General features: G+C 45.6%; 1 pseudogene; it reads right to left on the reverse strand.

The window, feature by feature from the left end:
* The window catches only part of LOC135217020 (E3 ubiquitin-protein ligase TRIM33-like), a 361,157-nt pseudogene that overhangs the window by 259,892 nt on the left and 83,884 nt on the right, over positions 1 to 17,381 (reverse strand).

A 17,381-nucleotide genomic window follows, 5' to 3' on the forward strand; every position in this document is an offset into this window, starting at 1 on the left:
CAACTGATGCGACGGGACGTATGCCAACACTGTGGTGCTATCGCCCATCTACACCACGAGTGTCCCATCATTCGAACCCGAAACTTTAGGGGGCTGAAAAAATGCCACCTCAAGATTCAGGCTGATGAGAAGGTGCTTGTCGTGTCAATTCTGCAGTTCTGTTGTTAGTGCCTACGGGTGAGTGCCTCTCCCCTCCTTTGATGCATTTCAGGACAGAAGCATGTCCAGAGGGAGTGTGTGCACTACCTCTCTTATTACAAGTTTCCTGTCGTCTGGTCACCAGGCTAACTCCTTTCTCGCTTCCACTGTGAGAGGTACGAGAACAGATTGCAGATTCTGGGTTTGTGTGTTACACCCCCTCAGTCTATATGCAGAGAACGAAGGCGAAGAACTCCCGTTAGGGACTACTTCTCAGGGGTGACAGGTGATCAATCATGACTTACCCAAGCCGAGCTGGTTGTTCCTGTCGAGACATAAAACAGATGAGCTGCCCTCCCGAACTTTCTGATCCATCGATCAGCCTGTTGGCATATTTTATCCTCTGCTTGGGGAAGGGATCTGTCTCTTTACTTCACCACGATCCTCAGATCGTGACCATGTCGAGAGAAAAACAATCTCTGCCCTTAGTAACTGGGAGTGATGACTTGCCAGTACTAACCCCTCGTCGAGATACCTCCAGAGATGGATCCCAACATCCCGACAGGGTGGATCAAGCTTATACCGGTGTGGACACTCCCATGAACACCTGAGGGGCAGTGAGAATCCAAAGCCAATTGCTCTTAATTGGAACCCTGTGCCCTCGAGGATAAAACAGAGGTACTTCCTGTAGGACCGATGGTTGGGTATCCAAGAATACTCATCCTTAAGGTCCACCGAAGGCATAAAATTGTTCTCCCCTACGAAGGTGAATACGAAGCCTGCTACCTACATTGTGACCCCGAGTCTGGTGAGCGAATCGGTCTCCAGCCCCTCATAGCCTTTTCCACCAGGCAGAGGCAGCTGTAGAAACTCAATGAAGACTCTTGAATGATTATCACAGCCTTCTTGCTCAGCATGGTTGGTGTTCTGCGTTCCCCTCCCAGAGAGAGAGAGGAAGGCTGGGTCCCTCGTGTCCCCTTCGACGAAAAGCGGTCTTGGGGGCTGGAGGACCAGCTAGCCTGGCTTCAAGGCATAGCTGCAGATGCGCAAGACAGTCTGTATGTGTTGGCAACTGCCTGGAAGACATGACGGATGTTTCTTCATTCCTCCGCTTGTCCACCATATCGCTGAGAAGCGAGTGGAGGCACCCAGTTACAGTCTATCTTCAGCCTCAATGCCGACTATACCAGCCACCATGGCTATAGAAGTCCGGACAGCGTCCTTCCTTTAAAGGACCAGGTTGGCATTGGTTGGAAGTCCAGTGGGTCGGGTATGAAACAACCCCACCATCAGACTGACCGAGTCTCCTGAAGGCCCAGCCTTCCAAATGAACTATCAGTTCCGAAGAAGCTGCAGCCTTGGGTGCTGTGCTGGACCCAAGATCCAACCAGGAGACCCCTGTCAGTTAGCAGAGGATTCTCCGAGGATGTAAGAAGTGCCACTGACAAAGCAGAGGAGGGGGAATTAAACTTGTCCGATTGTCGGACCTGCACGAATTCTCCTGTCCTGCGACAAGATTGTTCACCAGTCCAACACACTTCGGATAAGAAAGACCAGGATCACTCCCTGCGAAGGGCGATCAGCGGTAGTAACCATTGATCTTTCCCTGAAGTCACTGTACTGATGAATCTGCAAGGAACCCCTGCATCTCTGGAATCACTGAGTCCAGGGAAGAAGGACCATCAAGTCCTTCCAGGGTAATTCCTTCCCTAGCTCCTCCTTCTCCTCCCAAAGGAAGAGCCTTGTCAGACCTCCCCGTCATCTCCCTGAACCACCAGAATTGCCCACTCGGGTGCTAGTAAGACGAACTGTTCTGGGCACCTCTGCTCTCATGGCCGAACTGTGGGGAGTTCAATCTCCACGGTTCCCCTTGGGCACCTCATTCCTCTCATTGGATGGTTGAAGGACCAGTTGAGGACGATCTGACGCCCCCGAAGCGCATCTGTTAGCAGAACTAACAGCCGGTGCAGGATGAAAGCGGTCACCAAACAGCGGTGATAATCAGCTTGCAGGTCTAGGAAAGCATTTTCCCTGCGGGAAAACACTCCCTCGAGGACAGTATCGACGCTCTGTACCATCTGGGAAATCGCTACTCGAGACCCAGACCGTCTGGTCACATTACATGACTGTCAATTGGGTGCAGAATAGAATCTTATGACGTGACAAGGGCGGGCACCATCCTCACGGGTCAAAGTCTCAGAAGAAGCTGAAGCTACTCCAAATGACTGACTGGGGGACCTTCTACCGGTCTCCTGCATGTACGGTCCTACTACACCATCACGGCAGTCACCTGAGCAACTCTCACCTTACCTCCGTACCGTGCTCGAGACCTAACGGTGTACTGTACTGCGTTGCCCTTGGATCAGGGTGATCGCTATATGAGTGATCATTGGCAAGGCGGAAGTTACCCGAGTCACTGTCAACTTCCTTCCACACCTTGCCCGAGACATAACAGTGAGCAGACTCAGTGTCACTGATTCTGGTGTACGCCCACCTGCAGGCGAGCGCACACTCAGAGAAGCTCGCTAATGAGCAATCGAGATGGTCCCGGTACCACAGGAAAACCTCCAGGACCAGGAACAGAAGTATCAGTAGTAGCAAGAAGTCAGCCGGTGGTAGCCGAGCGACTGCTGTATGAGCAATTATCGCCAAGGCAGGGTCACCTGAGCAACTCTCACCTTCCTTCCACACCGTGCTCGAGAAGGGACCATGAGCGAACTCGGCGTCACCAACTCTAGCTGCACGCTCACCTGCGGGCGAGTGTACACTCGGAGACGTTCACAAACAAGCATCCATGACGGTCCCGGTCCCAGAGGCGAACCCCCAGAACCAGGGGCAGAAGTACCAGTGGCGGCGAGAAGTCAGGCGCCCTCCCCCCCAACCCACAAGAGCTGAATGGTTGCTGTATGAGCGATCATCGACTAGGTGGGAGTTACCTGAGCAACTCTCACCTTCCTTCCACACTGTGCTCGCGAAGGGACGAGAGCAAACTCAGCGTCAATGACTCTAGCTGCACGCTCGGCGAGCGTATACCCTGAGAACTCGCAAATGAGCACCGAGACGGCCCTGGTCCTAGAGGCAGACCTCTAGGACTAGGAGCAGAAGAACCAGCGATAGCTAGTACCTCTGTGGTCCCTGCCCTGCACGCCCCTGGGGGTGGCGAGGCAGTTCCCATTCCCGTCTTATCAGGTATGACGAGACAGGCCCTTAGAAATCTCTAAAAAAAGCGAGCTTCTTAGGGGGAGGGGGGACCATCTTCTTCTTCCTTGGCAGGGGAGCCTCAGAAGTTGAAGTGTAGGAGGCGGCAATGACGATGACGAAGGGAGAAGGGGAGAAAGACAATAATTTCTTTCGCTTCTCCTCGACCTTTTCTTCATCAGCTTTGTCAGCATGTCAGATATCTCTACCGTCCAGGGTGTCTTCAGGTGGAGGGTGTTAGCTTAGGGTATTCACCACCAACTGGGGGAGTAAGGATGACATCCTTGAAGAGGGAGCAGAAATTTCCACCTCTAAAATATGTGGCACTGCTGACACCATAGCAGAGGGAGTCATAGACGTCACATGCTGGGTGTACACCAAATATGGTGGTGCCACATACACAGGCACTGACATGGTCATTGTTGTCCTCCTCTTTCCCATGAGTGACAGGGGCTGCCGAAATATGGTTCAGGGGACCCTGTAGGAGGGAGTGCCAGGTAAGCCCAAATCCACCACACCTGCCTGTTCCTGACTGCGCGGTCACACACACCTGAGGGAGCAAAAGACGTATTAGTAAGGAAAAAACACAATTCTTGAAAAAGAAATTGTATTTTCCCTCATTCCATACACCTGAGTTCCTCTACATATGGAATTATGTATTACCCAAATTACATGATCGAGGGTTTACATAACGTGAAGGAACAACTCATTTTCACATAAATATTGGGTAATCACATTAACCCCTCCTCCTTTACGTGTGACGAATCAAGCGAAGAAGTGGGAGGAGGCAATTACCCAAAAAGAGAGTATCAACTTATCACACTCACACTTTCGGTACATAGCGCATAAGAAGTGAGGCCTTAAGTTCACTTTAGAGTGGAAATTCCGCAATTCCTACCTCCAATTTCATGCACAAATGGAGGGCGAAAGGCACATAAATTTTGGGTTTGCAACATAATAAAGCAAACACAAATTTCATAATCCAGACAAACCAAACAAAAAAAGAATGGTCTCACAATTTCTCACAACAGAGATGGGCAGAGAGAGAACGTCTGCACATGATGGCCGTTGAAAACAAAGTGGAATGTTTACGTCCAATCGGGCGGGACTCCCAACTATCAGACAAGCAGTTACTGCCTAACTACCTTGTTATTAGAATCTTATGACCGAATTCCAGCTGGCGCTGAAAGTAATTCCTTATGTAAAGGACTGATGGTTTGTATAACATAAGGAACAAACCAGATAGCCGTTAACCGGGGGCTGCCTGTACCAATAAATTACTCTTCTTGGTACCCTGTTATATGCCTTTTCAAGATCCACAAAATACATGTAAACTTTCCTGTTTCCTTCTAGATACTTTTCTTGGACTTGCCTTACTATAAAAATAGCATTTACTGTGCTCTTACCTTTCATAACCCAAACTGCTGCTCATGCTATCTATCAACTCTCTCTCAACCTTCCTTCTACTATTTTCTAGTAAGTATATACAAAATCTAATTTTATTAAAAAAATATAATTTTTGTTTATGTGACTTACCCAGTAACTATATCGCTGATTCCATAATACTTCCTTAACTAGTGACTAAATTTAGAAAGTTAACCTTCTCATGAAAACAAAAACATGCCAAGAGAATTTTCCACAAAATCATATTTATCAGAGGAACACTAAAATCTATCTAAATAAAAAAATAAGTTTGAATAATCCTTAATCTAAATAAATGTTAACTCTCATCACCTGTTTTCGCCAACTGGATGAGTTGTTGAGGAAACAGATGACGTAACATCTGAAGATCTTCCCTGTGTTAACTGAGGCATTCTGGAGAAACTTGAATGGCTAGGACCTGGATGCGTTTGACTTGAAGGTTTTGGTTGTATTCTAACAAGACCAGGTGGATTTGCTGGTCCAGCAGGAGCAGGACCAAAATTATGAAATTTATGATGCATACTATTACTCTGAAAAGAAAAAAAAATTAAGATGCATACAACGTATTACAAAAGAAAAAAAATAATAACAATGGTTATGTGAATATTCTTACTATAAAACTCACCAAATGGCATCACTCAGAAATCAAAGCAGAACAGTTAACTTCTCCATACCAAAGTCTTAAGATCCCTTTCAATTTACGGCAATCATCTTTCAAGGTCAAGTTACCGATTTCAATGTTACATATCATCATATAAAAACCCAGATTTACTCAACCAGTTATTTTAAAACATGGTTTCAAATCCATTTCAGCAAAACTTTTAGATTACTTTATATATCTACTGAAGTAAAATGACAGAAACATCTTATCACCCACACAACAATTTCCATGATCAATCAGCAGAGCAACTGGGTACTTCCCTGGTTCCCAAAGCAAGCAATGGTAGTCACATTGTCAGACATCACTGATTGTTCATACTTCCAAGAATGTCACAAATACTTGGAGAGAATGAACAACCACCTTTAGATCTAACAGTCAACAGGAAGACGTTCTTGTTAAAACCATCAACCATACACTTGATGACCCACAAAACATGAGTCCAAGCCTCAATTCAATACACCAGAAAATATCAAAACTTCAAAACCTGGGGAAACGAGAGAAGCCCTGACAATACCCAGTTCCGTGTCTTGCACAACTGCTCTCACTTGAACCAGAAAGCTCTCAGGAACTGATGAAACCTTCCAAGAACTAGAGCTATAGCTGAAGTAGATAAATCCTGAAGCAATGAGAGGTACCAGCTTTTATAGAAACAAAAGATGGTTGATCAAAACATAGTTTTTGGGGATACTGATAAAACCATTGGATTGTAACTCCTCTTCTTCTTTCCCACCATTGTCCCTACATTAAGGGGTCGGTTGCCTGATGCACCTTCTCCATTGCCTTCCATCAAAGGCATCATCCTCCACCAAACCTCTTCTCTCCATATCTTCCTTAACTTTATGTCACCATCTAATTTTCTGTCTCCCTCTCGATCTTCTTCCACTAACAGATTCCTCCCAAGCCCTTTTCATTCCCTCCTCATCATCCATCCTTAACACATGCCTATACCATCACCTCTGTAATCTTTCCTAAGCCTGCCCTTCTTATTTCATTATTTTCCAATTTCTCAGGCAGTGATATTGCCATAATCTACCTATGCATTCTCATCACTGTTCGCTCAAGCTTTACTTGCTCTTTTCTTTTTAGAGCCCAAGTTTCTGATTCATACATTAACACAGGTCTTATCACTGTCCTATAGATCTTGACTTTTAGCTTGATAGGCATTTTCTTATCACATGCTACTTCAGCTACCTCTCTCCACTCCCCCTGTGCAGCTTTTATCCTACTGTCAACTTCAACCTCACATCCTCACTCTTGGTTTAAAGTAGATCCAATGCTTTTAAACATTTTTGCCTGTTTTATAATTGAGACTCTTCTTTCTTGTACTATATTACTAGTCTGTCTCTATCTTCCCTACTGCTCACCAAAACCTCTGTTTTATTCGCATTCACCTTTAAGCCCCCCTTCTTCAAAGACTCCTGCCACTCTCCAACCCTTCTCTGTAGGTCTTCCTCATTTTCAGCAGTAATCAACATATCATCGGCGTACAATAACTTTCATAGCTCTTCATTCCTGATCTTGTCACTCGACACATCCATGACCAGCACAAATAAAAATGGGCTTAATGCTGACCCCTGGTGTAATCCAACACTAACTTCAAAGTTTTCTGTTCCCCCAACTGATGTTATTACTTCTGTGCTCGTTCTTTGATATATCATCTCTACCAGCCTAACCGACTTTTCTGGGACTTTCCTCTTGCTCAAACACCAAAACACCACTTCTCTAGGGAGTCTATTGTATGCTTTCTCTATGTTTATAAATGCAGAATAGAGCTCCTGTTTTCCCTCTAGCCTCTTTTCATGTATCTGTCATACTATGAAGATGGCATTCACCATCCCTCTTCCTCTCATGAATCTAAACTGCTGTTTCCTGATCTTTACAACCTCTCATCCAGTCTCTTCTCTAAAACTTTCAATCCATGCTCTGTTAGTTTAATTCTGCTGTAGTTACCACAATCCATGACATCTCCCTTTGCTTGCATATATGCACCATTAGACCCAGTCCCTTGGCACTTCTTCGTCTTCCCATATAGCTTTTAATAAATCCAACATCCATTTCTCCCCCTCTGTACCTTGTACTTTCATAATTTCAATGGACCTGGTGCTTTACCATTCTTCATTTTGCTTACTGCTCTCCTCACTTCTGTATCCTGTTTCTCCATCACAGTTCTCCCATCATGTAAGCTTCCCCAATCTCATTTCAAGTATTTAAAAGTTGTTCAAAATATCTTGCCCTCTTCATAATGACTTCATCCCTATACAATATATTTCCATCTCTATCGCTGATGACACCCAATTTACCCAAATCCTGTCTCTGCCTTTTCCTCAAGTTTGAAATATGTTATTGTTATAATACAATTAAGTTTGTTCATACTTACCTGGCAGATATATATATAGCTGTATTTCTGACGTCCGACAGAATTTCAAAACTCGCGGCACACGTAGTGGGCGGCCAGGTGGTAGTACCCATTCCCGCTGCTGGGAGGCGGATATCAGGAACCATTCCCATTTTCTGTTCATATTTATTCATGACCCTTGTCTCCTGAGGGGAGGAGGGTGGGCACTCTAATTATATATATCTGCCAGGTAAGTATGAACAAACTTAATTGTATTATAACAATAACATTTTGTTCATGAAACTTACCTGTCAGATATATATATAGCTGAATCCCACCTTCGGATGGTGGGTAGAGACAGAATAGGATTTTTAGGAAACTTAAATTAAGTAAAAGATTTACTTCTTGGTTCCTTACCTGATAGCAAAGTAGACTCAGTGATTACTGTCACTTAAGCCTGCTTCTGCTTTCATCAGAGTTGCCAGCCAGGTTTGGACCTGTAGTGCTGGTGCACTCTGGATGCTCTGTCAACGGGGACGTGAACTGAATGTGACAAGACCATCTAGCCAAACATATGGCAGTAACACAGCAACCGACCACCACCTGACCAACTAACCAAAAAACCCCTGACATTAAAACTAAGGAATGGGAGATTTCCACAGAAGATCTCACCACCAACCAAAACACAATAAAAACACAATAAAAACTAACCTAACTAAGCTAAGGGATAGGGAGAGAGCTACCTTCAGCCCCCAAAACTGTGTCTGCCGAAATGTAGGCCCCAAAGAACTACAGTTCTCATAAATCGTTCTCACATCCCGGAGGTAATGTGAGGCGAATACGGAATTGCTCCTCCAAAAGGTGCTATCAAGTATATCTTTGATAGACATATTCCTTTGGAAGGCAAGAGAAGTAGCTACGGCTCTGACTTCGTGAGCTTTCACTTTAAAGAGGCTCAAATCAGTCTTCTGGCAAGATGAATGAGCCTCTTTAATGACGTCCCTCAAGAAGAAAGCAACAGCATTCTTCGACAACGGCAAATCTGGTCTCTTCACCGAGCACCAGAGATTACCTGAGGGACCTCTTATCTCTTTAGTTCTATTCACATAGAACTTGAGAGCCCTGACAGGGCACAGGGCTCTCTCTGGTTCTTGACCCACGAGACTCGACATTCCTTTGATTTCAAAGCTCTTCGGCCAAGGATTAGACGGGTTCTCGTTCTTAGCCAAGAAAGACGGGCTCAACGAGCAGACAGCGTTGTCCCCCTTGAAGCCCACTAGGCTACTGAACGCTTGGATTTCACTAACTCTCTTCGCCGTCGCCAGAGAAGCTAGGAAAAGCGCTTTTCTCGTCAAGTCCCTTAGAGAAGCTTCATGGAGAGGCTCAAAGGGACTTACCATAAGATGTTTCAAAACCACATCGAGATTCCATGAGGGCGGTCTTGCTTGTGGAATCTTGGTGGTTTCGAACGACCTTAAGAGATTGTGTAGATCCTTATTGTCGGAGAGGTCCAGTCCTCTGTGGCGAAAAACGGCAGACAACATACTCCTATAACCTTTAATTGTAGGAACTGCCAATTTCTGCACATTTCTTAGATAGAGCAAGAAATCTGCTATCTGGTTCACAGAGGTCGTGGAAGAGGAAATTCCTTCCTTTTTGCACCATGCCCTGAAGGAGGACCACTTAGACTGGTAGACAGCTCTTGAAGAGGCTCTTCGAGCATTAGCGATTGCTCTCGCAGCTGCCTTTGAAAAGCCTCTCGCTCTGGCCAACTTTTCGATAGTCTGAACGCAGTCAGAGCCAGAGCGGAGAGGTTTTGGTGAAACCTTTTGAAGTGAGGCTGTCTGAGTAGATCTCTCCTCCAGGGCAACGTTCTTGGGAAGTCCACAAGGAATGTCATGACCTCTGTGAACCACTCTCTTGCTGGCCACATTGGGGCAATCAGAGTCAACCTTGTCCCTTCTGAAGCTGCGAACTTCCTCATTACCTCCCCCATGATCTTGAATGGGGGAAAGGCGTAAAGATCCAGGTCTGTCCAGTTCCAGAGCAACGCGTCCACTGCAATTGCCCCTGGATCCAGAACCGGGGAGCAATACAGAGGAAGTCTCTTCGTCCTCGATGTAGCGAACAGGTCGACTAGAGGACGTCCCCACAATGTCCATAATTGTTGACAGACTTCCTGGTGCAAGGTCCATTCTGTTGGCAGGATCTGATTTCGTCGACTGAGAAGGTCCGCCCTGACATTCTGAACCCCTGCCACGAATCTCGTCAGGATCTTGATGCGCCTTGCGTCTGCCCATAGCAGAACTTCTTCCGCAAGGAGAAAAAGGGATCTGGAGTGAGTTCCTCCCTGATTCTTTAGATATGCAAGGGCTGTGGTGCTGTCTGAGTTGACTTGAACGACCTTGCTTGACAGTTTGTCTTCGAAGAACTGCAGCGACAGGAATATCGCTGCCAGTTCCTTTACATTGATGTGCCAGGCTACCTGTTCCCCTCTCCAGGAGCCTGACACTTCCTCCCCCCCCAGTGTTGCTCCCCAACCGGAAATGGAAGCGTCTGAGAACAACACTAGGTCGGGGCTCAGAAGATTTAGGGAGAAGCCCTCTTGTAACTTCTGAGGGTCGAGCCGCCATCTTAAGTGGCCTTTTACTTTGTTTGAGATCCTTAGGATCGCATTCAGGTCCTCCTTCGACTTCCATTCTTCCGCAAGGAAAAATTGAAGAGGCCTGAGGTGCAGTCTTCCCAGCGAGACAAACTTTTCTAGCGAGGAAATGGTGCCCAGCAGACTCATCCACTCCCTCACCGAACAAGCTTCTCTCTCTAGGAAGGCTGCGACTTTCTCTAACCCCAGTCGCTGACGTTCCTGGGATGGAAACGCCCGAAAAGCCACTGAATCCATCTGAATCCCCAGATACACGTGGACTGTGTCGGGGTCAGATGGCGAGCTTTTCGGAGTTGACTACCAAAAGACCCAGAGACTTTGCTAGGGCTAACGTTAATTGAAGGTCCTTCAGACATTTCCGCCTCGACGACGCTCTGATCAGCCAATCGTCGAGGTAGAGGGATATCCTGATCCCTGACGAATGGAGCCACTTCGCTACATTCCTCATTATCATTGTGAAAACCATCGGGGCCGTGCTGAGACCGAAACAAAGGGCTCTGAATTGCCAAACCCTATTGTCTAAGACGAATCTCAGGTACTTCCTTGAAAGAGGGTGGACGGGGACGTGAAAGTACGCGTCCTGCAGGTCCAGAGACACCATCCAGTCGCCAGGTCTCAAGGCTCCTAGCGCCGACTGAGGCGTCTCCATTTTGAACTTGATCTTTTCTACAAAAAGATTGAGCCTGCTCACATCCAGGACTGGGCGCCAACCCGACGACTGCTTCGGCACCAGGAAAATCCTGTTGTAGAAGCCCGGTGACCCCAGGTCCAAGACTTGTTCCACCGCTCTTTTTTCGACCATCTGGTCTAACAGATCGAAAAGGATACTTTTCTTCTCTCCCTGATAAGATGGAGAGAGGTCTCTGGGAGTTGATGTTAAAGGAGGAGGATGTAAGAAGGGGATCTTGTACCCCTGCTCTACGATCTTGAGAGTCCAAGGATCCGCCCCTCTCTGCCTCCATGCCTCCGCAAAGAACTTCAGCCTGGCCCCGACTGGCGTCTGAAGGACAAGATCTTCATTTGGTGGGTTTGGTTTTAAATGAAGCTCTTCCTCTCGAAAAACCTCTCCCTCGAGGAGCTGCTCTCGAGGGGGGTGCCCCGCGAAAGGGTTTGACTTTCTTCGGGGGTTTACTGAATGCAATGTGGAAGGAACTGCTGGACGTCTTGAAGACTGTACCAAGAGGTCCTGGGTCGCCTTCTCCTGCAAACTCGTTGCAAGATCCTTTACCATAGCCTGGGGGAAGAGATGGTCCAAAAGAGGCGCAAAGAGCAATTCCGCTTTCTGAGCGGGAGAAACCGACTTAGCGGTAAAATTGCATAAGAGAGCTCTTTTCTTTAGGAAAGCAGTTCCAAAATGAGAAACTAGCTCCTCCGAACCATCCCTGACGGCCTTGTCCATACATGACAACACGCTGGACAGCTCCCCCAGACTGAGAGAATCAGGACTTCTAGACTGAAGATCTAAAACTCCCAGGCACCAGTCTAAGAAATTAAAGACATTCAAGGTGCGAAGCAGTCCCTTCAAGTGGTGGTCCGTCTCCACAGGAGTCCAGGACACCTTAGCAGACGATAAGAGAGACCTCCTCTGAGCGTCCACTAAACTGGAGAAGTCACCAAGAGCGGACGAAGGAACCTTTACTCCCACGTCCTCCTTGGTTTCATACCAAATTCCTCCTTTCCCGGAGAGTCTAGAGGGAGGAAGGGCGAAAGTGGTCTTGCCCTGATCCTTCCTTCGAGACATGAAATCTTGAAGTTTCTTGAAAGCCCTCTTGGTCGACAGCGATGTCTTCATTTTGACGAACTCAGGGGTCTTAACGGACTTGGAAGACGAAAGTTGAGAGGGAGGAGACCTAGGGGCTGCCGGCTGGAACTTATCCCCGAAGGATGAACGTAACAGCCTAACAAGAACCTTATAGTCCGAGACAGCTGAAGCTACAGGAGGTTCTTCTTCGACGGAACTCCCTGGACTACTAAGTTCCCCTTCCTCCCTAAGAGGAACTGGAGAACGTCCATCAGGAGAGGGCGTACGTCCAGCATTCTCAATCCTGAACAAAGACTTCCGTTGATTGGAAGTACCCGCTTCAGGTACGGAATCGCCCTTACGACGATCCTTAGAAGGACGGACATCCTGCGAACGTAGCGCGTCCTTTGAAGCAACGGGAACTGTCTTAGCAAGCGTCCTGCTGAGCGTCCTCAAAAGCGTCCTGCCTCGTTCGAAAAGCGTCCTGCTTCGAACGGCGAGCGTCCTGCCGAGCGTCCTCAAAGGCGTCCTGTCGAGAACGCAAAGCGTCCTGCTTCGAACGCCGAGCGTCCTCAAAAGCGCCCTGCCGAGAGCGCAAAGCGTCCTGCTTCGAACGCCGAGCGTCCTGGCGAGCGTCCTCTACTGCGAGAGCGAAAGATCTACTCGGAGAACGAGAACGGTGACGATCCGGAGGTGGAGAGAGAGACGAACGAGACGAGAGAGAATGAGACTGCTTCTTCCTCTTGACGGGCAGCCTAACGTCCTTTCTACGCTTAGGCTCGACTGCTGCTGGGCGAGTCCTCTGAGCCATAAGAGACGTAATCTGGTCCTGAAGGGACACGAGGATATCCTTCGTAGGTGATGAAGGAGCAGAAGAAGGGGCAGGACTGACCCTGCGAGAAGGCGAGGGGCGAGGGGACGCCTCCTTCCTTCTAGCAGGTACAGCTACCTGCCTCTCAGGTGAACACGCCTGTGCGCGGAAACCAACGTCCTCGTCGGTAGAAACCCTACCTCTCTTCTGAGGAGGAAAGGCGTCATACGCGTCCTCTGACGAAAGCGGTGACATAGGACGTGAAGCGTCCTCAAAACGAAAAGTCCTTTTCAACGGACGCGAGTCTCTCCGAGCGCTCCACCCCTTGCGCGGGGAGGACGCTTCGGAGGACGAAAAGCAATCCTTCAGGACACGCGCTCGTGCGCGCTCCTTGGCAGCCTGGGACTTAGCAACAAGGCCTCCCGAAGGGACGCCAGATCGGTGGGGAGCCCCCGTAACCCTCTTGCGGCTTTCGACATACCCACTCCCTGAGTCCTGGGAGTCCGATAAGAGGTCTAGGCCTAGAGGCATTATGGGGCCGATCTGACGCCCCCTCCACAACACTAGGGGCACTAACACAAACTTTCACAGGGCCAGTTTCTAAGGCCAAAACTTTCGATTCAAGAGCGCGAATAGACTCAAGAATCAGAGAAAGGGTGTTACCTTCTCCAGACACAGCACTGGGGCCCGAAGGCAACAAAACAGGATTAGGTTGAGCAAAATCTACCGGTGTTAGAGGAGGAGAAATGTTACATTCCTTACCTTTCGTAGAACTGCTCTTGGAGGAAGACCTCCTGACTCTATCGCGCTCCAATTTACGTCGATAGGTCTCATACATCTTCCATTTATCATCAGACAAATCCTTGCATTCATTGCACCGATCATCAACCAAGCAAACATGCCCCCTGCATTCCATACAAACTGTGTGAGGATCAACTGAAGGTTTAAGAAGCCTCACCTTACATTCACTCCTCACACACACTCTGAAACTTCCAGTACTTGATCCCGACATCATGTACACAGAAAAACCAATCCAAAATCAAAAACCAATCCACTATTACGCGTGCCAATCCAACAATCCAGAAGTCGATACCAAAAGTCAATCCAGATAATTTAAAGCGAGATAAATCAAAAATCCTAGACGGAGGTACTGTAAACAGTTGTTTCCAGCACCAGCGACAGAAAAAATATGAACAGAAAATGGGAATGGTTCCTGATATCCGCCTCCCAGCGGCGGGAATGGGTACTACCACCTGGCCGCCCACTACGTGTGCCGCGAGTTTTGAAATTCTGTCGGACGTCAGAAATGCAGCTATATATATATCTGACAGGTAAGTTTCATGAACAAACTTAATTTTTTTTCTCCTTCTCTTGTTCCTATCTTTAATTCAACTGTTCTGCTGACCTTCCAATAGCCATACCTCCCATCCTCGCAACTCTTTCCTTTTCTCTGTACCGTTCCTCTACACCCTGTGCATGCTTTACTTTTTTTTTAATCGATTCTTGCACCTCTTCATTCCACCACCCCTTTTTTTTCCTCTAGACACTCCATATCTGCTGGTTACGTCTGCCCAAAAATTTCCCACTCCGTTACCTTGTCCAAATACTATGTTCCCCCTTCCCAGCCATCATAATCCTCTTAAATTGTTCCCCCATTTCTCCCTAATGTTCCAAGTCTTAATTCTAGATCTCCTCTTTCTCTTTTTGAGTTTCTTACTTCTCATTTTCAAATCAATCAATCACTACCAACCTATGTTGTTTAACACAGGCTTCTTCCAAGATCACTTTGCAGTTCATCACATAGCTTTTGTCGGCTCCTCTAACCAGGATGTAATCTATTAAGTGTTCTAAAGGCTGAGTGATGTCTCTACGTCAATGAACACACCTACAGTAGCTGTCTCTGTTGAAGTCAGATCTGATTGTCTCCAGTTCACCTATGGCACTAGGGAGTGAGCAAGAGAGAACAGAGAGCTTTTGTTGAAGAATTTTTCTAAATTGCACCTTGATCAACCAGTAACTGAGGTAATGGAGCACACAAATCCAAACCTAGGAGCCCATGCCACAACTGGAGCTACATTCTAGTGAGAACCTGTGGTGCAATCAAAAGATTGAAGCATTGGACTTCAACATTCTATACTATCTTCTCCATGTGAGCTTCTGTAACGTTGCCGCCTTACCAACTTCAGGACTTCCATTGTGAAGGCCAGATGGAGGATAGTGTTGGTGTGGACCAAAGTTGAAAAGTTGATAACTGGCCTCCACCAACCCAATGCCTAAAGACTACAGCAGCAAATTTGAAGGAAGGCAGGTCTTGACCCACCTCCTTGATTGATAGCTCCCTACACTATAAAGCATTTTTTTACAACAAATATTCATATAATCATACTTGAAAGAAAAATTATTTAATGAAGAGTAATCAAACAAAATAGAACATAAAAATAATTAAATGAAACAAAATAGAAAAATGGAAACAGAAACTTAAGAAATGACTGGACAATAACTGAGGCCTCACACCAACTTGCTGAGTACTTATGTATCATTGGCCAAAGTAACATTCCTATTTGTACACATTCACAAATCATGAAATTATGAATTTTTATTTGTTCAAGATGTTACATATTTTATTATATATCACATTGAATATTAATAAAGTATCTATTTCTTTCACTAAGAACACTATCAACTGTTGAAAAACCTTGGTTGACTTTCTTAAAAACATTCATGTAATGACGATGGAAACCTATTCAGGAACTTTCTGACATTATTTCTTAATTGAATGTTTACGAGACGATTTTATATTCGTATAATCAAATTCCTTGGAAGTCAAGAACTGACCGCATTATTATTTGCACTTATGCAAGAGAAAAATAAAAAAAATTCTGACATAGTTTTTGAAGCTTACTGATGTTACACATCTATAATCAGTCATGCCACAAAGTAAATTCTATTTTGCTTAAGGTATCAAAGGAGACATGCTTTATTAATTCTTTCACTTACAAATTCCTTAAGTAACAAATTGACAAAATCCTATGACCTCCTAGTCTGGGTGAATACTGTTCGCATATTCATTACCTGAAGAAGATGCTGCTGTTGCTGAATATGAGAGTGCATTGGGGTCAATGCTGGTGGTTGTGGTGGTTGTTGTTGTTGCTGCTGTTGTTGTTGTTGTTGTTGCTGCTGCTGTTGTTGTTGTTGCTGCTGCTGTGATGGGGGCTGTTGCTGCTGCTGCTGCTGTTGTTGTTGAGGCTGTGGTGATGCAGACTGTTCAACAGGAGATGGTTGTGAAGATCTTGCCTTATTCTGTACAGCCCCATCAGGTGGAGGGTATATTTTATTGTCAACTAATAAATAACCAACATCTTTTAAAGCTGAAAAAAACGAAAAATATTAATCATAACAGCAAATGTCTATGATTCTGGTAAAAAAAACATTTCTCAAGTTGTATTTTAACACATCTTTCACATTCACAATTGATTCCTGATCTTTTCCTGATGAAAGGAACTCACAAAAAGTTTTATAGTGTAAGTAACAAGGAGAAAGAAAATTCTAAGAAAATTCTGAGTTTGCCTTATTTAAACGGATTTGAAACCATTAAATCATTGTTAAAAGCCTTTAAGGTCAACCTTGTTTTTTCTTATAATAACACACTAAAAGGAATGTTAATAAAAAATGGCCGCAGGGAAAGCAACAACATAATATACAAAATTCCATGTATGGACTGCCCTCTTTTTATCTCAGACAGTCGAGCATGGGCTTAGAAGTAAGATTAAAACAGCATAAATATTCTGTCAAAACTGGGCAAACATCTAATGCAATATTCATTCAAGTGAAAACAACCACCAGATAAATTAGATTGGCAGTTCAGTAAATGCAAGATCAGTAATTGCAAGATCAAAAGATGTCTCATCATGAAATCTTTTAGAATCTGCCATAATACAACTTACTTCCCATTGTAATTTTAATATTAGTCGTGGCCTGTTTCATTTAGACCCTTGTATTTGTAACATGTTTAAGAATGACCTCAAAGATATAATTACAGACTTTAATACAAATTAGTTGCCTTGGAGATATAGTCTTTGTATATGTACCTATGTTTAATATGTTTTATGAATAAGTTTTTGTTTACCAAAGATCTGATTGTGGTCAGCTGTTGCCCTGTATAATCCTTTATTTGTCTAGTCCCTGTGTGTGAGCAGTTGGACTTTATCTTTTTGTTCTTAAATTGTACCCATGTTTATGCTTGTTTGGAAAGGTTACTCATTGTCCAGGTGTGTCGGATTCTAGGTACTAATCTCCTTATAAACCCTATCTGTCAGTTATACAACCTTTCCTGTACCCTCAATTTCTTATGTAAGTCAGTTTGTCTGCTGGGTAAAGGACGTTCAGCCGAAATATCTTGCAGAAACTCCAATG

The sequence above is a fragment of the Macrobrachium nipponense genome, chromosome 19 (assembly GCF_015104395.2).
Source record: "Macrobrachium nipponense isolate FS-2020 chromosome 19, ASM1510439v2, whole genome shotgun sequence".
Lineage (NCBI taxonomy): Eukaryota > Metazoa > Arthropoda > Malacostraca > Decapoda > Palaemonidae > Macrobrachium > Macrobrachium nipponense.